Source organism: Capra hircus, chromosome 8, assembly GCF_001704415.2.
Source record: "Capra hircus breed San Clemente chromosome 8, ASM170441v1, whole genome shotgun sequence".
Lineage (NCBI taxonomy): Eukaryota > Metazoa > Chordata > Mammalia > Artiodactyla > Bovidae > Capra > Capra hircus.
The window spans coordinates 106,783,175-106,810,769 of NC_030815.1; positions in this window are offsets into that span (position 1 = coordinate 106,783,175).

Sequence of the window (27,595 nt, forward strand, 5' to 3'; positions counted from 1 at the left end):
TTGACTCTGAACTCCAGAGGAGCAAGGATAATGCTTGTGTTTTGGCCACTGCATCGACATGCCTGGCACGGTGCCTGATGTGAACGCCCCACAAATATTTGTCACGTGAATAAAGGAAGGCGTGAATGAATAAACAGCTCTTTGGTGATTCTGATGAGCAGCAACCTCGGGACCCCGTGTACCAGATGACGTCACAGAAGTACCGAGCAGCCTGTGTAGGCAAAGAGACAAGCAGGGGATCAAGAAAAACATACTGATAACTTCCTGGCCACTTCACAATCGCATCTTGTTCACACTTCCTGTAACAGGACAGCTTTGAGGGGCTAAAGTTACACAACAATTTCCATTAGACCAGTGGTTCTCAAAATCTCCAGAAGAGCTTATTAAAACTCAGATTAGAGGGCCTCTCTATGTTCCTGATTCAGTGGTCTCGGGTGGGCTTTGAGCATTCCCAGGTGATATTGATACTGCTGGTCTAGGAGATCATTAGGTCATAGACTGTATAGGGCGAGGACTCTGCTTTTCCCATTTATTATTGTTACATACAGATGTTCTTATACAAGCATATATATTTTTTACATATACTTTCTCATAATATTTTTTTTAATAAATGAAAGAAGCTTGGTGGCCACCTGTGCGCATGCTCTAATTCTATCCATGGGGCTAAGTCCTCTCCTCCTATTCATCTCTCTTCTATGTCAGATGATCAACACTATCTCAGCCTCCCATCCACTTGACTTTCTCTGGGGACTTTTATCTTCCACAATCCTCCCAGAGAAAAATGATCTATTCTTATTTTTTTTCACTTCTATTAAGGCCTTATGGCAGAAAGTGAAGAAGAACTAAAGAGCTTCTTGATGAAAGTGAAAGAGAAGAGTGAAAAAGTTGGCTTAAAACTCAACATTCAGAAAACTAAGATCATGGCATCTGGTCCCACCACTTCATGGCAAATAGATGGGTAAACAATGGAAACAGTGACAGACTTTATTTTGGGGCGACTCCAAAATCACTGCAGATGGTGACTGCAGCCATGAAATTAAAAGATGTTTGCTCCTTGGAAGAAAAGTTATGACCAACCTAGACAGCATATTAAAAAGCAGAGGCATTACTTTGCCAACAAAGGTCCATCTAATCAAAGCTATGGTTTTTCCAGTAGTCATGGATGGATATAAGAGTTGGACCATAAAGAAAGCTGAGCACTGAAGAATTCATGCTTTTGAACTGTGGTGTTGGAGAAGACTCTTGAGAGTCCCTTGGACTGCAAGGAGATCCAACCAGTCCACCCTAAAGGAAATCAGTCCTGAATATTTATTGGAAGGACTGATGCTGAAGCTGCAACTCCAACACTTTGGCCACCTGATGTGAAAAACCGACTCATTTGAAAAGACCCTGATGCTGGGAAAGACTGAAGGTGGGAGGAGAAGGGGACGACAGGATGAGATGGTTGGATCACCGATTCAATGGACATGAGTTTGAATAAACTCCGGGTGTTGGTGATGGACAGAGAGGCCTGGTGTGCTGCAGTCCCATGGGGTCACAAAGAGCCAGACACAACTGAGCCACTGAACTGAGCTGAAGGCCCTGATGATACCCAATAAGCCTCTTCAAGTGGAGTGTTAATGAATAAAAACAGACCAAGATGCTACTTCTCTAAAGAGAAATTATACTCTGATATCTAATTGAATGTTTGTATCCAAACAACAGTGTTTATAGTGGTGGTCAATCTATACGATCATAGCTTGGTGGCTGAAATAAATGTTCACGTGCATGCATGTGTTTTTTGTTGCTTAGTCGTGTCCAACTCTCTGCAACCCAAGGACTGTAGCCCACCAGGCTCCCCTGTCCATGGGATTCTCCAGGCAAGAATACTGGAGCAGGTTGCCATTTCTTCCTCCAGGGGATCTTCCCAAACCAGAGACTGAACCTGGGGCTCCTGCACTGCAGGGAGATTCTTTACCATCTGAGCTATAAGGGAAGCCCTAAAATGTTTTATTTAGTAAGCCTTTTTAATATAGCATCTAAAAGATTGTGGGGTAGGTGACGATAAGTAGAAATTACTTCTCTGAACTTTATAAACATTTGCATGTATGATGTTAAGTGGTGTGTTTAATAGCATCTAATCTATCCACAAGGATCTTTATTGAGAAAATATTTTGGTATGGTAGGTAGATTAGCCACTTGTACCTGAAAAAAATAAATGCACACATACATTTAAAAGTATGGATGAAGGCAAAGATGCATGTGTCTAACTGTTTTTTTTTCCCCTTCATAAAATTACAGTTTTTCCCATCTCACCCTACAGACTTCACATGAAATAAGTTTTGTCTTATTAAAAGTGACCTATGACAACATGCATTATCTGTTCTTATTCATGTTACATTGTATCACTTGCCTCATACTCATTAAATAAGTATTTAGTAACATTTCCAAAGAATGATGACTGGTTGATCAAGTTGGAAACTACTGGGATTCAAAGTAATTTTTTTTTAATGGAAAAGCATCACTATCCCTGAATGATTCACCAGGCTGATTTAATTTTGTCTCTCCCATGCTTTCCTGTAGATCTACCCCAAATCCCTGGCTGAACAGTGCTAGAAATTGATGAAATGTTCTACTCTGTGTCACATAGACACACAAAGTTCAATTTCAGCACTGATACTCTCATCCACAGGTTTGGTTATACTTAGGGAAAATCAAATATTTTCTTTCCTCTTGAAGCAGATAGATACTCCTGACAGTGAGAAACGAAATGGAAAACGAATGCACTGAACACATGCTATCTGCCAGGTGCTCTCTCTGTTTCAGTAGCGATCCTCACACTAATGCCAGGAGATGGGTATCATTATTCCTTTCAGGCAGATTAAACAAAAGGCAAGGGAAAAAAGGGAAAGACAAGGAGTGAAATCATATGCTTGAAATCACATATGCAGAAAATGGCAAAGACTAAAATCAGAAACAGGTTTGTTTGTCACTAAATGCCATGCATATGTTTGAATAGGCTCATTGTCTACAGCAGACCTGACGGTGGCTGCATGTCAGCTTTGGAAACGACAACCAAGAAACGTAAGTCATTGGAAATAGTCTTTCATTTGTTTAATTCCAAGGAGTCTGTGTAGTATCTTCCCTGTTAATTTCAAGATAAGGAGTTGATACTACTATTCTGCAGCTTCTCTGAGTTTCTTCCATTTCCTTCTTTTTCTTTTCATTTTATCTAATTTTGAGGATCAAATTCAGTCCTTCTAAGCCATGAATTCTCCTCTGAAGTTAATGGAAGTAACTTCTTTCATTCTCTTACCCTAGAGTCCTGTGACTTCAACTAGCGTTTAACAGTAGGTGACTTGACTTACACCTGTTTTTTATCCAGGGATATTAGAGTTGATGGGGGAGATGTAGGAGGCTGAAATTTGGGACCAAATCAGTGACATAAGTTTCTTTTCAATCTCTGATTTTCTTCCCAGGAGAGAGAAGAGAGGTAAAATTATTTAATTGGTATTTTCAACCAATTCTCTCTGAAGTTCATTCCTCTTCTGCTAAATAAATGGGAATAAAATGATTTTTTGGGGCCTCTTTCACAGAGCTAATGTGAAGTTCAAATGAGACAATATAAGGGAAAGTGCCTTAAAAGTCCTATAATTAGCATAATTGTTAGGGCAACAGCAAAAATTACAAGAAAAATCCATGAATCCAAGAACTAACTGGAAAACATCTCTTTAAGTTAAAACTCTTGGGAGAATGTCCATGGATATAATATATGCTTGTTATGTTTATTCCTAAATTCCTAGTAAAGTCTAATTTATTTATACATCTTAATATTTTGGAATCAGTAAATATTTAAAAATAAATACCAGACCATTTTTAATAGATTTTCTAGTCAATAAAGATAGAAAACAAAGTTACCAATGAGGGCAGGAAAAAGATGGTTTAAACTATTCAAGAAATCAGACATTATTCAAGAGCTCATAAAATCTATTTAGCTGCATCCAAATGCTTGCCCATAATACACAAATCATTCTTATTTATATTCAGTCTTTGATATTGCAGTAAATTTTCATGTACTAAAGTAGCATTTAAAAATGAACATAGTCTAAACCCTTCTTTTCCCAACATAGGGAGTTTTAAAACATCAGCAGACTAGTAGGACTTAGTTTTCCCATCTGTAAAATTAGCACATTGAGCTAGATGAGGATTAGAAAGAGCACGGCAAGTTGATCCAACACTGTTCACCTCCTTGCTCGTGGCAGGCATCACTAATGGAAAGAGCACTTCCTCACTGAGCTAGGAAGCAGCCTTGGAATAATTCTTTCCTCACTGCCCCCGGCAGCTGCTATTAATCAGTTGAAACTTAGCTACCGTAGGATTAGATAATGTCTATTAATAAAATTTCATTGTTTAACTCTGACATTTTCAAAGTGTATAAATGCAGTGAGTTGTCTAACTCCTAAAATTCGTTTTGTTAAAAGGCAGTCTGTTCCTGTACTCCGGAAGGTGTTGACAAATTTCAGTTGGTATTTCTCATTCAGTTGTCTATCTTCTCTGGTCCCCGTTCTGTGAATGGTACCGGTGTCTCTCAGCAGGAGATGCCAAGTAAATGAAACAGCCCAGCAGGAAACTCTGTTTGGCAATTCTAACAAGGCTTGAAGAATTGGTTTCCTCATTAGAAACAAGGGAAAGTTTCCTATCTGGTGAATATGCAAGTTCTAGGCACTGATCTGATGGGGTGGCTTTGCCTGAACAAAATACTGAGGCATAAGGAATACCAGTGGAAAGCAGATGCTTAGTAATGATAGGACCTGACCCCACTCCAGTACTCTTGCCTGCAAAATCCCATGGGCGGAGGAGCCTGGTAGGCTGCAGTCCTTGGGGTCGTGAAGAGTCGGACACGACTGAGTAACTTCACTTTCACTTTTCACTTTCGTGCATTGGAGAAGGAAATGGCAACCCACTCCAGTGTTCTTGCCTGGAGAATCCCAGGGATGGGGGAGCCTGGTGGGCTGCCGTGTATGGGGTCGCACAGAGTCGGACACGACTCAAGTGACTTAACAGTAACACGTACCTTGCAGGAGATAAACATTCCATTTCCGTGTCATGCTTTATCTGAGTTAACGCACTTTAGTCCTGGGAGTAGAAAGACATTACCTTCTGAACGAAGATGATCACCCTATAGAACTCCTACTATGTGCCTTCATGCATATCACTTTATATGAAAGTGGAAGTGAAGTTGTTCAGTCGTGTCTGACTCTTTGTGATAGCCTTCCAGGTTCCTCCTCCATCCGTGGGATTTCCCAGGCAAGAATACTGGTGTGGGGAGCCAGTGGGGAGCCAGTAATTTCTTCTCCAGGGGATCTTCCTGACCCAGGGATCGAACGCAGGTCTCCCGCATTACAGGCAGACTTTTTTCCAACTGAGCTACAAGGGAAGCCCAACAGTCTAGCATATGCCCAAGATCATCCCAAGCTGGGGCATGGATTCCCCACCTCCCATCTGTCACTGGCTAAGGGCTATTGTATCGATGATGGGGGAAGCAGGTGGAGGACAGTAAACCCCCTGGCACTTCTGGCCTCTGCACGAGGGTTAGGAAGGACCCAGGTGGAGTGCGGGTACCTTTAGGAGAAAGAGCCCATTGCCTCCTAGCTAGAAAGTGGCATAGCAGAACCAGCACTTTTCATCTGTCATCTCATTTTATTCTTGTTAAAACCCTATGATATAGATGGTAGTATTTTTACCCATTTAACAGATGAAGAAACAGAGTTCTCTGGGGATTGTAACTTGACCTAAATCACACAGGCAGTAAGTGAAAGAGTCAAGCTGTGAACAAGGCAACCTAACTCAAGGGTGAACATGACTCTCGTACTCAAGGAGCTAACAATTAGATCTAAAATAAGGGCAGTATAAAGGTGAAAAAAGTATTCATGGGATGGTGGAAACGGAGGGCAAGGAGCTCAGAGAAGGATCAGGGAGAGTTGTCGAGGCAGTTTCAAGAATGAGATGAAACAGCTGACTCTTTAAGAATAAGTAGAGGGTCCTACACTGTTGGTGGGAATGTATATTGATACAGCCACTAGGGAGAACACTATGAAAGTTCCTTAAAAAGTTCAAATTGAGCTACTGTAGGCTTCCCCAGTGGCTCAGTGGTAAAGGATTCGTCTGCAATGCAGGAGATACAGAAAATGTGAGTTTAATCCCTGTGTTAAGAAGATTTCCTGGAGGAAAAATTGGCAACCCACTCCAGTATTCTTGCCTGGACCACCCATGAACAAAGGAGCCTGGCAGGCTACAGTCCATGAGGTCACAAAGAGTCTGTGTGACGGAACACTGAAATCCCTCTGCGGGGCACACATGTGGAGAAGAACACGCTACGGAAAGGAACGTGGACGCCAGTGCTCGTTGTAGCCCTGCTTACAGTAGCCAAGATATAGAAGCCACCTAAGCATCCATCAACAGAGGAATGGATGAAGAGGGTGAGACACATACATATGATGGAGTATCACTCAGTCCCGAAGAGGATGAAATTATGCCACTTGCAGCAACATGGATGAATCTAGAGAATGTCAGGCTGAGTGAAGTAAGTCACACAGAGCAGGAGAAGTATTGTTTGACGTCCTTTATATGTGAAATATAAAAACAAATGATACAGATAAACTTACACAGCAGAAACAGACTCGCAGCCTTAGAGAATGAATTGATGGTTACTGGAGGTAGGGAAGGATGCAGAGGAAAGGACAGTTAGGGAGTTTGGGATTGGCATGTGCACGCTGCATTATTAAAAATGGATAACCAACAAGGTCCTTCTGTGTTACACATGGAACTCTACTCAGTGTTACGTGGCAGCCTGGATGGGAGGGGAGTGTGGGGAAGAATGGACATGTGTATATGTATGGCTGAGTCCTTTCGCTATTCACCAGGAACTATCACAACATTGTTTGTTAATTGGCTAAACTCCAATACAACATAAGAAGTTAAAAAAAAATAAGTGGAGGGTAACTTAAGGGATCTTCAAAAAAAAAAGGCAATTGTCATCTGTCAACACCTGCTGTTTGCATGTAAGTGAGTCACAGAGATAAGTAGTAAGGAAATGGGCACCTCGTAGTCAATTTTCCTAAGAGGCACTAATAGTTAATCAATAAAAGAAAGAAAACATTCGTTGAAGATGTTTCTTCAAATGCCATGGAAATGTTTCTGAGCCTTACTTTAGAGCTCAGACAGAATGATTCCAGAATTCACTTTTCCCTAACTCCTGTTCATTTCCTGTTCTCTCTACCTCTCTGCCACACTTCAGCACCTCACAATATTCTTGGAACTACCTTTTAGCTAGTGACAGAATTCTGTTCTTTAAGTAGGGCTTTTAGAAATTGTGACCCTTAGTTTATTTTCATTCCAATTTAGGCTTTGACATCTTGTCAGTAAATTGCTTTTAAGTTCGTTCCTGCCAATCCCCCTGCCCTCATTTTGCCATTTTATGCTTTTCTTCGGCTTTCTGCTTTATCCGCAAATAAAATGTATACATATATAGGTTACACACACACATTCATTGCTTGCTCACAGTTTTGGGGTTTGGGAGTTGTTGGGTTTTGTTTCCCAATCATAAACAATGTTTCTATTCTACTACCATCCTCTAGAGAAGACCGATAAAATTTGACTCATGGAGAGAGAGAGAGAGAGAGAGAGAGAGAAGAAAAAAATCCAGGAGGCAAAAAGTAATATGGGGAGAAAATGAAAGAGATTTACTGCAGCTATCAACTGACTGTGGTGCTGTCTTTAAGAGTCTGTTGAAACAACATAATAAAAGGTAATAAAGGTTGGATTTATAGCCTACCTGGTGGATATAGCTGCCTGCTTGTATCTTGCCCATTCACAGCCCACCGAGAGTCTTTGTCTGGGGAGTGGGGTCATCTCCCCTGGAGTCATCTCCCCATCTTGGAATAAAGAGGCATCAGGTAGCTCTGAGAGCATACAAATCAGATTGCCAGGTGTTTTAAACTTCCTTCTAGTTTCTTCCTTTCCCTCCTTTTTTTCCCCTCTGGGATTTAATAACACAGCTTTGTTTCTGTAAAAGCTGTTATTTAATTCAGTTTGCCTAGGAAAGCCCCCAGTGATTCACTGAAGATGGTCATGTCAGCTTTTGGGGGGTCAAAGGCTTATTGTTTCTCCTTTCAAGTTCAAATAAATCTCCATAAACGTCTAAATCAGCACTAATCAGTCTCTCAAGAGGAAGGTGGTGCACATTGCCAGGGAGTTTGGCAAAATTAAGAAGCAAGGGGATAAGAGAAAGGGTGATGGCTTCCCACAGAAGGGTGAGGAACTCCATCCAGGGGACAATTGGGACAGGGGCTGATCTCCTGAATCTACAGCGCTTTCTGAAGCACTGCTGGTGACCGAAGACTGGAGCTTGTTCATTCATTCCTTCATGGAGCATTTACGCAGCATCTACTTTGTGCCAGGCCTGGGGTCAGTGACAGGGCTACACAAGTGAATAAGACCAGGACTCCACCCTGAAGATTCTAGCTCCCTGAGACACAACGTTGTAACTGCAGCACTGAAGCCCATCGTGTTGGTCTGCGTATTCAGAGTTCAGGAGATACAAAGGGAGGTAATACCAAGCCAGCCCTAATTGTCTTGGAAGGCTTCAGAGCAAAGCTGGTCCTTGATCCTTGATTCGGGTATTTGCTGGAATAGACTGAATTAATAAGCTGAAAGCACAGTGAAGAAAGTCAGAAGTTACAAGTTCAAGGTCTAAGCACTACTCCTTGTGAGATCTCAGGCAGGTCTTCTCCCCGTCCTTAGTTTCCCTGTCTGCTCACTAAGATAGACTTGTCTGTCTCATGGGCAAGGCCATTCCAGACTGCATCAAGCAGAGTAAAGGGGCAGAAGCGTTTTCCACGACCTGGGCTTTCAGTAGTGGGTTCTTTACTTTTGGACTTCCTGGTGGCACAGTGGATCTGCCTGCTAATTCAGGGGACACGGGTCCCGTTCCTGGTCCGGGAAGATTTTACACGCCACGGAGCAACCAAGTCCACACACCGAGTACTGAGCCTGCACTCTGCAGCTGAGTGCCGCAACTGCTGAGGCCTGAGGCGTAGAGCCTGCGCTCCAAAAACAAGAGACACCACTGCAGTGAGAAGCCCCCACACCACAGCCAGATGAAGCCTGCACACAGTGACCAAGACCCGGCACAAACCAAAATAAATCAATAATTTACAAAACGAAAAAGTCTCCCGTCTCTCTAGAGAAAAAAATTAACCAACTCTTTACACTGTGTGTTTTCTCACTGCCTGTTGGGCTAGCTGGGTAGCCCTTTGAGGTTCTGATTCTTTGCCAAGCAGGAGTTCCAGAAACCACTCTCTTTCTCCACCCCTAAAACCTGGCTGAAAAACTCTGGCTGGAAACCTGGGAGGGAAGCTAGGAAAATCTCAGAGGAAAGATGGAAAAGGATGTCACTGTGGGAAGGCAGGGGGCGGGATGCCAGCAGCAGAGCACTGAGGCCCTGGACGAGAGACCTCATTACTAAAGTCTGAGTCATGGTAACAGTCTGCATAAATCCCCATCAAGTCAGGGCTAATGGTGTCTGCTGGAGCCCACATCATGCCCTCAACAGGAAGCCAAGGCTGTGTTAATTGTCAGAGCCAATCAGAGGGGCTGGGGAGCATGAAATGAAGGATTAGTTCTGGGAGGTGAGCCCCAGCCTCTCTGGGGGTCCTGGCTCTGCCTCCGGGCTGGCTAGAGCTCCTCAGCAGCAGGGTTGATGGTGACAGGCATGGTCAGAGAGAGGGGCAGTGCTCCTGCACGGCAGGGCGCAGCCTGGGTTCTGGTTCCAGCGAGTGACCCCTGAGCCCTGCAGTCAGTGTGGGAACCCCAGGAGGCTTCTCCAGTCCTTCTGCCCCCTCTCTTTGGCCCATTTTTTCCCTCTCTCCTCAATCTTTTCCAACCTCCCTTTCCCTCCGGTTTTCTCTTTGCCCCTTTTTCTTTTCTTTCAGCCTGCCAGCCTGCTTATCTTCCTCTGCTTCTTCCACTCATCTTCCCTCTCTCCCGTCTTTTCTTCCTTTTTCCTTTCCCTGCTCCCTCCACACCTCTCATCTTCCTACTCCTCTCCCCGTTCTGTCTTCTTCTCTCATTTCTTTCTTGTGTGTGTGTTTCTGTTTCCTATGCCCTGGCCTCTTTCTATTCACCTTCTTCCTGGTCTTCCTCTTTGTTCCCTTTTTCTCTCCTTTTGCTTCTTCTCTTCTTTCTCCTTTTCATCATCCAAGCTTGGCAGGAAGTAACCTGGGGTTGGCTGGAGTAGATGGCTGAGCCACCAGCCTTATTGTCACCTGCAAAACACCTTCATGATTTGATCTTCACACTGACCTGGTGATGAAAATGTGCGTGATGAGTTGATCTTCACACTGACCTGGTGATGAAAATGTGTGTGAGAAAGTGAAAGCTCCAAAAAGTTCAGGGATGGGCCAAGAACCCAGACAGACACCAAATAGAAGATCTGGGGTTGCATCCTAAATCTGCCTGATGCCAAAATTGAGAATGGGTGTGTGGGTGACAAGAAAACCAATCTTGACTACTGACAATGTGACAGGGTCACATGTATCCCCTCAAGACCAAAAAGGAAGGTTGTAGCCACAAACTGGTCAGGCCCCTTTCCCCTCCCTGGGGACTGATTGACTCATACATTGCGTGACTATATTCAGGCATTTTCCTGGATGCTAAGGATACAGAACCAAGAGACCCTCCATATAAAACTCCCATTCTCACGAGGTTAATAGTCAGTAAAGGAATGATGAGATATGTGTTTGGTCTAATGGACTCAGACGCTGGTTTGCTAGCTACAGGAATGTCTGGAGTAGGTTAGGGATTGCTAGAAGCAGACACTGGAAATTATTATAATTTTGATGTTCATAGAATCTTCTTGAAAGTCTCTTCCTCTATAATTTAGGTTTGAAAAGAAATCTTGTCTTACTTCCTGAGTATGAGAACACCATTAGCTCATAAAATTTTCTAAGGTTCTCCTGCCAAATGCTTTTGAGCTAATTTTGGTTACTTAGAGGCTCAGGAAGTTACTGCCACTGGGCAAGGGGCTGTAGTTGTCATCAAAATCTCCCTCATCATGTAGGATTTCAGCTTGCCCTGAGCCTCCAAAATCCAGCTATTTTCTTTCTTTTCTTCCACTTAGACCTATCCTCTGTCTGTAGCTGGACTCTGTAATGCTCAGTTGCCTGTGTAATGGACAGCAGCCATGTGGGGAGCTTGCCACCTGACAAACAAAGCCAGCTCTTACTTGCAAGAACTTTGCAGCGCCTAGTGTTCCTGGTCACTGATGGGGGAGGATAATTATCCATGTCTCCTCTTTGGGGATAGAAATGGCCCAGAGACAGTCAAGGAAGTACATGATAGCTGCCTCTGTCTTTAGTCATGCTTTACTCCAAATCCAGAATGCATATTGTCTCTACACTCAAATCTCTCCTTTCCTTTGAAGTCCATTCCAAATGACATCTGCTCCATGGAGACATCTTTAACAACACAGCAATCTACCAATTTTCTGAAGTCTCATAGCAAAACCTGTCAGAATTGGATTGGCCCGGATCACACCCTGCTTCTACCAACTGCAAGTTGTACAGCCTAAACCATACATATATGGCTCAGCTGGTAAACAATCTGCCTGCAGTGTGGGAGACCTGGGTTCAGTCCCTGGGTTGGGAAGATCCCCTGGAGAAGGGAATGGCTACCTACTCCAGTGTTCTTTCCTGGAGAATTCCTTGGACAGAGGAACCTGGCGAGCTACAGTCCATGAGGTCACAAAGACTGAGCAACTAACATTTTCACTTTTTCATATGGCATAGTGCTGTCTTCCATTCCTATACCTTCTTCTGCAGGTGATTTTGCCATTTGCCCGTTACAAACTGAAGTCTAATTTCTAAATTAATCCATTCTTGCCGTTTAGACACCAATAGAAGTGACGTTGCATGATTCCAACGTTAGGTCAGTAAAACACAGCTGCCATCAGAAGCCCAAGGCCGCATGTAGGTGTTTGATAGTCCCAGCTGAACCAACCTCAACTCATTCCAGCTTTTCTGGAGACAAGCTATCTCTTCTGTACCCTGTCCTAATTCCTGGCCCACAGAATCCATGAGCAGAATAAAATGGCTTTACGCCACCATTATTGGATGGTCTGTTCTGCAGCAATAGATAACTAGAACAGTGTTAAAGTTTTTAAATCAGCAAGATTGGGCAATATTGCCAGCCTTGGAGTGTAGTTGAAAAATTAGATGAAATAATATATGAGAGGTACCTGACAATGCCTGACATTTAGAAGACATTTAATAAATATAATTTCTGCCACCTCATTCTAACTACAGCAGTTTCAACTGTCCACATATCTTACTAAAATTTTTGCTCCTCTATGGCGGGGCTTGACTCATACTCAAATTGAAAGTCCTGTTTTATTTAAAATGTGCTTTAAAAATGTTTATTAAATAAACAGATACATAAATACAAAGATCACTGGATTGGGAGCTGTGTGATCTTGGTTAAGTACTTTCTTTCTCTCGGGGTTATTTTTCTTATGTGCAAATGTGCGTGCTGAGTCATTTCAGTCATGTCAGACTCTTTCAGACCCTATGGACTATGGCCTGCCAGGCTCCTCTGTCCATGGGATTCTCCATGCAGGAATACTGGAACGGGTTGCCATGCCCTCCTCCAGAAGACTTTCCCTACCCAGAGATTGAACCCATGTCTCTTACAACTTCTGCATTGGCAGGAAGGTTCTTTACTAGTAGTGCCACCTGGGAAGCCCGATGCATAAATGAGAAGGCTTAAATTCAAAGGAGGGGGGCTACTGTGGCCAGATGGAGAAGAGCCTGCATCTTTTCTCAAATTCTTAACGAACTGTTGTGAGAAAGAAGAACAGATCTAACTGCTTGACTCTGTAGCGGTACATTCAGGGCCCTGGATGGCATACACAAGCACAAGGCAATGAAGAACTATCTGAAGAATCAGAAATGCCCAAAGGTTGAAGAAGATGTCTTGCGAGCTTAGTGAATGCCTTGCCCCTAGAGGTGTGACTGTGGGAAACTGAATGTTTCCTTGCAGCTCTGCTGTAAAGGGCAGGCAAGCATGTAGATTTCATTCCCCATATTCTTAATTCTACCCCTGGGTGACATCTTCCAGCTCCAAAGGTGTTCTAATTTGCAAAAGATCTTTCTAGACTGTGATCTTTCGGCAATTCCTAGGTGAGTGGGTCTGCAGTGGTGCAGGTGGGGATCTGTCAAGCAAAGCCACCTGGAGTGTGGGTTGTCTGGGGATAGCCTAACTTGTTTATTTCAGTGATGCAGGAGAAGGGAGTAGGAGGAGGGCAGTCGGGGGGAGGAATGGGGAGGAATATTGATCAGGGACTGAACTTAAGTGCTCTTTCAGAGATGATTACAGGGTCATGATTAATGGTCTGTAGAAGCTCACCAGGGGAGCACTATGTGTAGAGAACAGGAAAAAGCTCTGGAAAGTATGGGCGCAGAAATTCTGATCTAGCAGGGTTGGGTGGGGGGCTTAGAGGGCAGAAGTTAGGTTTGCTATTCTTCATAGGAGCTTCTACATTTTATTAGGTGAAAAGGGGTGAACAGACAACCTCCAAAGGTTTTAGGATTAACACTGATAAAGTTTAATTCTCAGTTATATAAAATCCATGCCTCTCTTTAGGGCAAAAGCTAAGCTATCCAGGCAGCTTTTGTCTTATGACTATTTTATCAACATGAAGCTTCAACAGAGAAAGAACATGTGTGTGTGTGTGTGTGTGTGTGTGTGTATGTTTTAATAATCACTATAATGGTTTATTTAAACAAGATGGTGGACTCCTTATTTCTGAATAGGGTTGCCCCTTCTGGATGGGCAGGCTGTTCAGTGAACAAGAGTGCATAATAGAGTTGGTCCTGAAATCAGTCTGTCCTGTGCTCATCAAGTGTGGGCTGCATAGGGAGCACGGATATTTGACAGAGGGATGGGGTGATGGAGAATATTGCACCCGCAATGAAAATGCTTTCTCTCGCCCGATGCCATATGTACTTCTGCTCAGGCTCATTGCTCAGAAGTAGTCACATGGCTCATCTTAAGTATAAAGAGCTAAGAAGGGTTGGCCCTTCCATGTATCCAGAAAGTGAAGAGGATCAGCTTTGTGTTAGTACTAATAGTTTCAGAGGAAAGTGAAGAGGAAAGAGAGAAAGGAGAGGAAACACGAAATTTGTGAAGGGCAAGGCAGAAGGAAACTAGCAGCTTCACTCAGTTTCAGTTTTCTCACCTCTCCAAGGAAGGGTCTCACCTACCACACTAATGGTGTCGTGAAGACTGATGGTGAACAAGCACAGGAAAGGATGCTCAACATCACTCATTAGCGAAGACACGCAAATCAAAACCACAGTGAGGGGCCATCTCTCGCCGGCCAGAATGGCTGCCTACAGAAAGTCTACACACAATAAATGCTGGAGAGGGTGTGGAGAAAAGGGAGCCCTCTTACACTCTTGGTGGGAAGGCACACTAGTACAGCCACTATGGAGAACAGTGTGGAGATTCCTTAAACTGGAAATAGAACTGCCTTATGACCCAGCAATCCCACTGCTGGGCACACATACCAAGGAAACCAGAACTGAAAGAGACACATGTACACCAGTGTTCATCGCAGCACTGTTTACAATAGCCAGGACATGGAAGCAACCTAGATGTCCATTGGCAGACAAATAGATAAGGAAGTTGTGGTACATATACACAATGGAATATTACTCAGCTATAAAAAATAATGCATTTGAGTCAGTTCTAATGAGGTGGATGAAACTGGAGCTGATTATATAGAATGAGTAAGTCAGAAAGAAAAACACCAATATAGTATATTAATGCATATATATATGTGAGGAACAACTCCATGTCCAAGGAGCAGCAGCTACACAGGTGCAGGAGGTCTGAGAGGAGCTACTCTATGTTCAGGGTCAAGAGGGGTGACCTCGTTCAAGGTAAGGAGCAGTGGCTGTGCTTTGCTGGAGCAGCCGTGAAGAGATACCCAATGTCCAAGGTAAGAGAAACCCAAGTAAGACAGTAGGTATTGCGAGAGGGCATCAAAGGGCAGACACACTGAAACCATAATCACAGAAAACTAGCCAATCTGATCACACAGACCACAGCCTTGCCTAACTCAATGAAACTAAGCCATGCCCTGTGGGGTCACCCAAGTGGGTGGGTCATAGTGGAGAGGTCTGAGAGAATGTGGTCCACTGGAGAAGGGAATGGCAAACCACTTCAGTATTCTTGCCTTGAGAAACCCATAAACAGTATGAAAAGGCACATTGATAGGATACTGAAAGAGGAACTCCCCAGGTCTGTAGGTGCCCAATATGCTACTGGAGATCAGTGGAGAAATAACTCCAGAAAGAAGGAAGGGATGGAGCCAAAGCAAAAACAATTCGCAGTTGTGGATGTAACTGGTGATAGAAGCAAGGTCCGATGCTGTAAAGAGAAATATTGCATAGGAACCTGGAATGTCAGGTCCATGAATCAAGGCAAATTGGAAGTGGTCAAACAGGAGATGGCAAGAGTGAACGTCGACGTTCTAGGAATCAGTGAACTAAAATGAACTGAAATGGGTGAATTTAACTCGGATGACCATTATATCTACTACTATGGGCAGGAATCCCTTAGAAGAAATGGAGTAGCCATCATGGTCAACAAAAGAATCTGAAATGCAGTACTTGGATGCAGTCTCAAAAACGACAGAATGATCTCTGTTCCTTTCCAAGGCAAACCATTCAATATGATGGTGATCCAAGCCTATGCCCCAACCAGTAATGCTGAAGAAGCTGAATGGTTCTATGAAGACCTATAAGACCTTTTAGAGCTAATTACAGGGGACTGGAATGCAAAAGTAGGAAGTCAAGAAACACCTGAAGTAATAGGCAAATTTGGCCTTGGAATATGGAATGAAGCAGGGCAAAGACTAATAGAATTTTGCCAAGAGAACACACAGGTCATAGCAAACACCCTCTTCCAACAACACAAGAGAAGACTCTACACATGGACATCACAAGATGGTCAACACCGAAATCAGACTGATTCTATTCTTTGCAGCCAAAGATGGAGAAGCTCTATAGAGTCAACAAAAACAAGACCAGGAGCTGATTGTGGCTCAGATCATGAACTCCTTATTGCCAAACTCAGACTTAAATTGAAGAAAGTAGGGAAAACCACTAGACCCTTCAGGTATGACCTAAATCAAATCCCTTATGATTATACAGTGGAAGTGAAAAAATAGATATAAGGGACTAGATCTGATAGAGTGCCTGATGAACTATGGACAGAGGTTCGTGACATTGTACAGGAGACAGGGATCAAGACCATCCCCATGGAAAAGAAATGCAAAAAAGCAAAATGGCTGTCTGGGAAGGCCTTACAAATAGCTGTGAAAAGAAGAGAGGCAAAAAGCAAAGGAGAAAAGGAAAGATATTCCCATTTGAACGCAGAGTTCCAAAGAATAGCAAGGAGAGATAAGAAAGCCTTCCTGAGCAATCAATGCAAAGAAATAGAGGAAAACAACAGAATGGGAAAGACTAGAGATCTATTCAAGAAAATTAGCGATACCAAGGGAACATGTCATGCAAAGATGGGCTCGATAAAGGACAGAAATGGTCTGGACCTAACAGTAGCAGAATATATTAAGAAGAGGTGGCAAGAATACACAGGAGAACTGTACAAAAAAGATCTTCATGACCCAGATAATCATGATGGTGTGATCACTCACCTAGAGCCAGACATCCTGGAATGTGAAGTCAAATGGGCCTTAGCAAGCATCGCTGTGAACAAAGCTAGTGGAGGTGATGGAATTCCAGTGGAGCTATTTCAAATCCTGAAAGATGATACTGTGAAAGTGCTGCACTCAATATACCAGCACATTTGGAAAACTCAGCAGTGGCCACAGGACTGGAAAAGGTCAGTTTTCATTCCAACCCCAAAGAAAGGCAATGCCAAAGAATGCTCAAACTACCACACAATTGCACTCATCTCACATGCTAGTAAAGTAATGCTCAAAATTCTCCAATCCATGCTTCAGCAATACATGAACCATGAACTTCCAGATGTTCAAGCTGGTTTTAAAAAGGTCAGAAGAACCAGAGATCAAATTGCCAACATCCACTGGATCATGGAAAAAGCAAGAGAGTTCCAGAAAAACATCTATTTCTGCTTTCTTGACTATGCCAAAGCCTTTGACTGTGTGGATCACAATAAACTGTGGAAAATTCTGAAAGAGATGGGAATACCAGACCACCTGACCTGCCTCTTGAGAAACCTATATGCAGGTCAGGAGGCAACAGTTAGAACTGGACATGGAACAACAGACTGGTTCCAAGTAGGAAAAGGAGTACGTCAAGGCTGTATATTGTCACCCTGCTTATTTAACTTATATGCAGAGTACATCATAAGAAACACTGGGTTAGACAAGCACAGGCTGAAAGAAGCACAAGCTGGAATCAAGATTGCCGGGAGAAATATCAATAACTTCAGATATGCAGATGACACCACCCTTATGGCAGAAAGTGAAGAGGAACTAAAAAGCCTCTTGATGAAAGTGAAAGAGGAGAGTGAACAAGTTAGCTTAAAGCTCAGCAGTCAGAAAACTAAGATCATGGCATCCGATCCCATCATTTCATGGGAAATAGATGGGGAAACAGTGGAAACATTGTCAGATTTTATCTTTTTGGGCTCCAAAATCACTGCAGATGGTGACTGCAGCCATGAAATTCAAAGACCCTTACTCCTTGGAAGGAAACTTATGACCAAACTAGGCAGCATATTAAAAAGCAGAGATATTACTTTGCCAACAAAGGTCCGTCTAGTCAAGGCTATGGTTTTTTCTGTGGTCATGTATCGATGTGAGAGTTGGACTGTGAAGAAAGCTGAGCACCGAAGAATTGATGCTTTTGAACTGTGATGTTGGAGAAGACTCTTGAGAGTCCTTTGGACTGCAAGGAGATCCAACCAGTCCATCCTAAAGGAGACCAGTCCTGGATGTTCATTGGAAGGACTAATGCTAAAGCTGAAACTCCAATACCTTGGCCATCTCATGCGAAGAGTTGACTCATTGGAAAAGACCCTGATGCTGGGAGGGATTGGGGGCAGGGGGAGAAGGGGTTGTCAGAGAATGAGATGGCTGGATGGCATCACCGATTTGATGCACATGAGTTTGGGTGAAGTCCGGAAGTTGGTGATGGACAGGGAGGCCTGGCGTGCTGTGATTCACGGGGTTGGAAAAGAGTCGGACACGACTGAGCAACTAAACTGAACTGAACTGAATGCATATATATGAAATTTGAAAGATGGTAACAGTACCCTATATGCAAGACAGCAAAAGAGACACAGATGTAAAGAACAGGCTTTTGGACTCTGTGGGAGAAGGCGAGAGTGGGACGATATGAGAGAATAGCGTTGAAGCATGTATATTACCATATGTGAAATAGGTGACCAGCACAAATTTGATGCATGAAGCAGGGCACCCAAAGCTGGTGCTCTGGGACAATCCAGAGGGATGTAGGGAAGGAAGTGGGAGGGTGGTTCATGATGGTGGGACACATGTACACCCATGGCTGATTCATGCTGGTGTATGGCAAAAACCACCACAATATTGTAAAGTAATTGTCCTCCAGTTAAAATAAATTAACTTTAACCCTTTGTCAATGGCAAACTTTTTTTTTAACAACTTTATCGAGCTATAATTCACGTACATAATCTTTATGCTTTTGAAGTGGGCAATCCAGTGATTTCTAGCATATTCACAAAGTTGTACAGGCATCACTACTAACTGCAGAACATTCTCATCACTCCAAAAAGAAACCACTTACCCATGAGAAGTCACTCCCTATTTCTCCCTTCCCCATCCCCTCTCTTAGCCCTGGGTGACTACTCATCTGCTTTCTCTCTCTACGAATTTGCACATTCTGGGCTTTTCCTATAAATGGGATCGTATAGATCATGTTGTCTAGTTCACCTGTGTTGGAACATGTGTCAGGAATTCCTTTTCATAGAATGACAAGACTTTTTAAAAAATAGAATAGGGTTTTGATAATTGGTGATTGCCTTACTACAAAATCATGAAATGCCGGATTTATGAGGTATAAAAACTATCTGGTATAGTTTTATCTCCAGCAAGAATTTCCATTATAGAAGATCCTAAACATGACTGTCAAAATCAGCTGGGAAATGACTCACATGCACAGTCCGAGTCAGAAGGCTGGGTGCCGGGGTCCAGCCCCGGTGGATCCAGGGTGATTCGAAGGTGGGGACGGTGTCGGCGTCTTTGGAAAAATACATATTTAATCACAGATATAGAGAGATTAGAAATGGATAGTGTAGTAGGAAGGTTAGTGGAGAAAAAGAGGCTGAATAACTTGGATTACGTGGAATAGCATCCATGCTCCAGATGGGAATTCAGCCAGAAAAATGGGAGCAAGAAAGAAGCGACATGGGAGAATCAGTTTTTCCAGAAACTGATCCGATTTCTTTATTTTCCAGGTTTGTTTATATATCTTTTTGTTATACATAGGGATGAATACAGAGTCACGTGGGGGTCAGCAGACCTGACCCTTGTCACAATCAGGTGCTTCATATAAAATTATATAAAGGTCTTCTGAGTTTCATCATCTTTTAGCCATGAGGTCTGCTGACATTTTATGGCCCTTTCTGATACCGGTCAGTTAACCAGAAAACTTATTTTTCCAGGGGTGATTTTTTCTTAAATCAGGCGCCACCCTCCAAATAAAGTTGCATTCCTATAGGGTGAGGGTGTAGTGAGTTACAATCAAGAAAGGAATTTACTTAACCTAAGGTTTAACATGATTAATCTTAAAGGTTAATACTTATTTCTCCTATATGCCACTTATATTCATTATAAGGGCAGGAATATGGAGATTTAGAAGCAAATATTGGCTCAACAAATGTAAACCCTTCACCAATGTTCCCCTTAAGATCTATTTTGTTTTAAGATAGTGATAAAGTTACATTTTTGCATAGCAAGGACACTGATTTATAGTGATTTATAACAAAGTACAGTGATCTATAACAAAAGAGAAGATTCATTAACTCAAAAAGTCTAGTAATGCTAACATCAAAAACTACTATGTTTCCTTTTCTATATTCCAAATACATTGATTAATATATTCCCAGGTGCCTAAGGATATGGAGGCCTGATGGCAATCATTGACTCATCAATGCAAACTCTCTGTGCCGTTTATGGCTGAGAGGCTGTCACACAAGCTAGTCTGTCAGCAGAGAGGTTTGACCTGAGACATCCTTGTCACACCCAGGGCAGGGAATCAGCAGGAATTATTGGCAGGATAAATGAAAAAACCCTTCACCAATATAATTCCTAATCATCCTACTAATACTACACTAATGATCTTCTAACTTCTCAAAAGAGTCTGTTTTTAGAAAGTTTTAAAACATCCTGTGCCTCTCACAGTTGGGAGGCTGTAAACAATCACATGTGGCCGGACGAGCCTGATCAGGCAGGCCAGAGAACCTCCAGAGTTCGTAAGTTGAAACACTCTTGTCACGCCCAGGAATTTTTATTAACTGGAGCTGCAAGTTAACTCCTTCTCTGAGAGAAATGGTTATGGGGGAGAGCTCCCCGTAAAGTACTCTGGTTTTGGGGGTAGATGCTCGGGAACAGGGGGTTTCCTGAGGCTTGATCACGCCTTTGCGCATGCCAAGCTTCCTTCCTCATGACCTTTGCCATGGGCGGAGTTCCTCACGCTGGCTCCCAACAGCTGGGGGCAGATATCCGCCCCTCGTCCAGATTTCGGGGCCTGAAGCTTTTACATGAACCTCAAAGGATGCATCAGAGGGATGGTACGGGGAGGGAGGAGTGAGGGAGGTTCAGGATGGGGAAGACGTGTATACCTGTGGTGGATTCATGTTGATGTATGGGAAAACCAATACAATATTGTAAAGTAATTAACCTCCAATTAAAATAAATAAATTTATATTTTAAAATAAAATAAAAGACTATGTTAAAAAAAAAAATGACGCACCAGATAAGAAACTGGCAGGATGGTGGGACGTTTCCAAAATGCACAAGTCAGTTGCAAGAAGTCTGATGCTACTTTTGGGAAACGGCAAGCTAAACATAGGCATGGTCTTCCTGGATGTGGCATTGTTTTGATGTTGGTATTTGTGGCCCATCTGTCTTTGCCATCTCTGCTGCTTTCCAGTCACTGTTACCTCCTTTCACCATCTACATTCTGCACCAGTCAGAGCTATATCAGAAACATTCATGCTGTCTCTCACTGATGGCTTAATTCACATCCTCGTTTATTTACCCATCCATTTATCCATCTGTTTATCTTTTTCCTTCCTTTCCATGAAGTCTTAGAAAACAAACATTTATTGAGCACCTGCTTTTCCTCTAGTTTTCTGTTAGGCACCACAGTTCTAACCGAATTTTAAAAAATGCATGCAGTGTAGTGAGGGATACGGACAAGTGAGTACACGTGTGTGTGTGTGTGTGTGTTTAGTCACTAAATCTTGTCTGACTCTTTGCAATCCCATGGGTTATAGCCCATCAAGCTCCTCTGTCCATGGGATTTCCCAGGCAAGAATACTGGACTGGGTTGTCATTTCCTTCTCCAGGGGATCTTTCCAACCGAGGGCTTGCACCCGTGTCTCCTGCAACGCAGATGATTCTTCACCACTGAGCCACCAGGGAAAGCCCAAGCCAAGTACATGATTCTGTGGAAACTGCAGTGGAAGAGTTGGGACTCTCAAATGGCCTAAGAGTAGGTAGGGGGAAGAAGGCTTCTTGGAAAAGGTTGCGGTTGAACTAATTCTTGAAGGTGTATTAGTTCAGGTGGGGAAGGTAAGAAGGGCTTCCTTCCTGGGTAAAAGGAACAGCCCCTGAAAAGGAAGCCCAGTGCGGGAGAGCCTGGCATCTGTCCAGACCCCAAAGGTTCTAGGAGGCTCCTGCTGAAGGAGTGCTTGAGGCATCGAGCCAGTTACTGAGCTTCATCTCTACCTCCTTGATTGTAATGAGTCAGTATGACAATTTAAATAAAGAGTTTAACAGAGGCCCTGACCCACAAAAAGCACCAGACAAATATTAGTCCTCAATTCTCATTTCTTCCTCATGGCGTGATTTGTCTCCTGGTTTCATAGTGCCCTGCAGAAACTAGCTGTTCAATAGTTTCCTTAAATTTAGTTCAGTTGCTCACCACTCAGCCTCACTTTTAACTTCCTTTCCTTCCTCTAAGAACATGGAGGGCCGATCCTAACAGAGCCTCTTCTCAAAGCCTCCCTATCCTTCTCTGTTATGGAAGATAGCTCCGGCTGTCTCCATGGCAGTAGGTTTCTCTGCCTCTGGGGAAATCTCATCTCATGTAAATCCTGCAATTAGAGGCTCCCACCCCCTCCACTAGAGCTGCATCTGCTGCCCTAGATTTGCACCCATTTGATTATGAGAAGCTAATCATGGGGGCTGCTGCATATTACAGCTTGGCGGAGACAGAAATTCCGAATACATTTTTGGTTTTGAGAGCAGGGATCCCCTTCTTACATCACACCCCTGTTTCTGTCTGCCTGCACACTTGGGCTCCAGCCACAGAATCTTATTTCTTCATTTGCTTTTCAAAAACCATATAAATTAGGCCAGAAATTGAAATATGGCTTTTTGGATAGGTGAAGACTGTGAAGCTCAGAGAGAGAAAGCCTTCGACTTTTGGATTATGGAGATGACTGGGAATGTGCTCCAGCACAGTCATTGCATTCTACTGCTGGTTTTATTGCTGCTGAAGGATAAAACAAGAGAAGATGGTAAAAAAAAAAAAAAATTGTTTTTCTTGGGATTATCTGCTTTTGATTTGTGTGTGTGTGTGTGTGTGTGTATGTGTAAGATACATGATAAATTCAAATTATATATGCAAATTAACTTTCAAAAATATAAGGACTATATGCATACTGGGCTTCCCTGGTGGCTCAGATGGTAAAGAATCCACCTGCCAATGGAGGAGACACAAGAGACGCTGGTTTGATCCCTGGGTCAGGAAGATCCCCTGGAGGAGGGCATGACAACTCACTCCAGTATTCTTGCCTGGAGAATCCACGGACAGAGAAGCCTGGTAGGTGACCATCTGTGGTGTCACAAAGAGTTGGGTACAACTGAGGTGACTTAGCATGCATGAATATGCATGCTATAAGTAATGTATAAAACTCAAGGAAGAAGCTGAAGTCACTCATTGTATCACCATCCGGAGATAACTTTGGTTAATATATAAAGTGTGGTGTGTCTATATAAACTTTTTACAAAATCAGGATTGTAATTCACACATAGGTCTTCTTTTACCTTATTTTATGGCATACCCATTTCCCCAGGTCTTTACATATTCCTCAAAACCACGCTTTGGTGTGGCTCCACCAATGTCTGGATCTGTACTGCTAGGTCCTCTCCTTGCTGTTCAACGTGAGGGGGCCAAGGGGGACAAAACATTGGGTGAAGAGAAAGAAGCTCTGTGCTCTTGCCTGGCTTCCCCTCCCTGCGAGGCTCTGCCCATCTGTGAAATGAGGATGACGGTTCTCCTTTTACCAGCCACACAGCCTCGTCTGGAGGCGCATGTTAAACTGTGGCGATGAGTCTGCCCAGGGACGCAGGACTGGGCGGCTTTGATTGCTGTGTGGGTGAGGATGCCTACTGCTGCTCCTCATCAGCACAAGCATTAGAAATCTAGCAGGAGGTGGGTTTTTATCTTTTCTCCAGGCAGTGCTTGCATGGGCGGCACAGCTCACAGGAAGCACCTCTGCTTCAACTGTCTCCCTGTGTTGTCTGTCTTGATGAAAAATGACCAGTTATTATTTCCTACCTTTGGATCTGGGAGGCCCAAAAGAAATCAGTAGCCACATAAAATTGCTGCTGTTATTGTAACAGCCTTTTCATTGATGGATTTAAGTGTGAGGTGTTTGGTATCGATTGCCAGTATCTGTCCTGGGGTGGCTGTGCTGTGGGGAAAGTGATGATAATAGCGGGAACAGCACTACCAGGGGCGCCTGCATGCTGAGTCGTTTCCCTGATGCTGGCAGAAAGAAAAGAATGTATGTGGGCCACGAAGGCCTCTTTGCTTTGCGGGATAAAGGTGCACCTACAAACGCTGTTCTGTAAACCAAGTCCTGCTTTCCTACTGGATTACTTTCTATTGTGAGAAATTTTAAAATTTCACTTCCAATTTGATATTCAGTTGGCTCTTTGTCCTTTACCTTTCCATAGTTTTGTAATATGGAAAGGTAATCAGTGCTTAGACACAATAAGGAAACCAATAATCAAGTGCACTCTATGTCTTAGGGAAAAGGAAAGGGGAGTCGCTCAGTTGTGTCTGACTCTTCATGACCCCATGGACTGCAGCCCACCAGGCTCCTCCATCCACGGGATTTTCCAGGCAAGAGTACTGGAGTGGGGTGCCACTGCCTTCTCCAACGTCTTAGTGGAGTCCTATAATATGACAAAAACCCACTTTCAAACATTTCTCTCCCTTTCTTCCCTTCCTTTCTTCCTATCTTTTATATTTTCCTCTTCCTCTCCCTTTCATGCTTGAACTGTTTCCTCCTACTCTTTTGACCGTCAGAAAACAAAAACAAAACCGGAGTGTCTACTGCCTTTAAAATGACAAGCTGTTAATCATCATGGGAAATCAAAAGTTGATCATGACACAGTTATTGCCATCGGAGAAACCCACCTACTTAGAATCTACAGACATGTACATGTTGTTGTAAACAATGGTCTTAGTCCAGAATAGAGGTGTAGGCGGTGCAGAGAATGGGCTAGATTGGGAGGACAAGCCAAGAAAAGATGACTATAAAAAGCTGAGCAGAAGGAGTCAGGGATGACTCACAAGTAAACCTCAGTCATTCAAAGTTTTATTAGACCACTGATGGTTCCCTTCTGTGATCCCAGACAGATGGTTATACACTTTGGTTAGGTTATTTGGGTGTTTGTCTCAAATGCTAATATTAGCTCACTTTGGCAGATAAACAAACTCTGGCCAGTGGGGTTCTTGGAATATTATTAGTACTATTTGTTAACAAAAGGAATCTACCCATCAACAGGACCTCCTAAGCAGGCATTTCATACAGAGTGCTCCAGAATACAGCTGTGACAGGTACTACTTTCTTACAGGGAGCTTCAGAACCGTAACTCTCCTCTCTGATCTAGAAGATGGTCCACAGCCCTTCTGACACCTACTCCCTCTCCACCTCCACCGCTGTGAGGCATACATTTTTAAAACCTATAGCTCAGAAAAGTTAAATAAGTTGCTCAGCCTCACAAAGCAAGCAGGTGGTAAAGATCGCAGAAGAAATCTAACTTTCTGAAATCTAATGAAAGATATTTCTTTCTTGGAGGAACTTTCTATTCAAAGAAATAGCCACCCCAGCTGTTCAGTAAAGCTGACCACCTCCTGGTCAGATTTTCTTCAGTCGGAAGAACATTTGGTGTGTTTCCTTGTAAAAGAAAATGCTCCACCAATGAGTGGGTGAAGGTATGCAACAGAAACTGAGCCAGTGAAACAGACCAAGATACAGGAACCCAGGAATTTAGAAATGTGAGCTGCAGTATAAACACTGAGGCGGAGAGAACGTGATCAGAAAGTGAAACTGAGAAAGTAGGTGGAAAGAAAGATGCTGAAACAAAGAACGTGGGAATAAGACACAAGAGGCACAGCAAGATGGTAAGGAAGTAGAGACGGTCACTTAGATAACGCAGGAGAAAAACAGAATGTGAGAAGAAAGAGCTCGCACAGAGGACACAGAGGCAGGGAAAACCAAGAATGAGAGAGATCAGCAACCAGGGAAGCGTGTGATTGCTGCAGCCGGCAGGAAAGCTCGCAGTCAGCAGCAGGGGGCATCAGAACTCCACGGAAATTAGAAGACGTCAGAGGGAAGGAAAGAGTACCAGAGGAAAGAGAGGACAGAGAGAATGAGAGAGAAGAGGGATGAGCAAACCTCCTCGTAACTTTGAAATTATAAACAACAGGGAATGGCTCTTCCTCTGGAATTCCACAGTCAGTGGGAGGGTGAAATGCCCAACCCTGGCCCCTCCTGAAATCTTCCTGCTCTGTTTTGGCACTGAAAGAGTATAAGTAGTTGTGTAAAATAATATCAAAGATATTTTCAAAGAGACTTAGGGACAAGGTCACCTGTGCCACACTTAGACCCATTCAGTTACAAATGGCATCTTGAGCTGGTACCAGCTGGATCTAAACATTCTCTCCTGTTGCACCTTCCTGCAAAAGAGAATTATTAAGAACATACTCGGACAGCTCACAGATAAGGGAGGGATGGAAATGTGAGCCTTGGGAAAACAACAACAACAACAACAACAAGGGATTGATGTCAGGACTGTTTTTTGGCTTTGTCCTTTGCTCCTCATCCTAGTTTGAGTAGGTCTTACTCTCTTAGCCTTCACTGTGTAGTTCCCATTTCATCTGCAGTCTCGTCCCATATTTCATACCAGAGAACAACAGAAGAACCCACCTCTAATTTCATTAAAAAAAAAAAAATTCCAGGGGAGGTTTCTGATTGGCTTAGCTTGGATGTGTGTCCACCCCTTCATCAAATAACACTCACCAAGGGAGGGGCATAATCTGATTGGCTCAACCTGAGTGACATGCCCACTCATGTGTAGATATGGTTCAGTTCAGATCAGTTGCTCAGTCTGTCTCTTTGAGACCCCATGGACTGCAGCACATCAGGCCTCCCTGGACCTCACCAACTCCAGGAGTTAACTCAAACTCATGTCCATTGAGTCGGTGATGCCATCCAACCGTTTCACCCTTTGTTGTCCCCTTCTCCTCCTGCCTTCAATCTCTCCCAGCATCAGGGTCTTTTCAAATGAGTCAGCTCTTTGCATCAGGTGGCCAAAGTGTTGGAGTTTCAGCTTCAGCATCAGTCCTTCCAATGAACATTCAGGACTGATTTCATTAGGATCAATTGGTTGGATCTCCTTGCAGTCCAAGGGACTCTCAAGAGTCTTCTCCATCACCACAGTTCAAGTGCATGAATTCTTCAGTACTCAGCTTTCTTTATTGTCCAACTTTCACATCCATATATGACCACTGGAAAAACTATAGCCTTGACTAGATGGACCTTTGTTGGCAAAGTAATATCTCTGCTTTTTAATATACTCTCTAGGTTGATCATAACTTTCCTTACAAGGAGTAAGCATCTTTTAATTTCATGGCTGCAGTCACCATCTGCAGTGATTTTGGAGCCCCAAAAAATAAAGTCTGACACTGTTTCCCCATCTATTTGCCATGAAGTGATGGGACTGGATGCCATGATCTTAGTTTTCTGAATGCTGAGCTTTAAGTCAACTTTTTCACTCTCCTCTTTCACTTTCATCAAGAGGCTCTTTAGTTCCTCTTCACTTTCTGCCATAAGGGTGGTGTCATCTGCATATCTGAGGTTATTGATATTTCTCCTGGCAATCTTGATTCCAGCTTGTGCTTCTTCCAGCCCAGCGTTTCTCATGATGTCCTCTACATATAAGTTAAATAAGCAGGGAGACAATATACAGCCTTGACATACTCCTTTCCCTATTTGGAACCAGTCT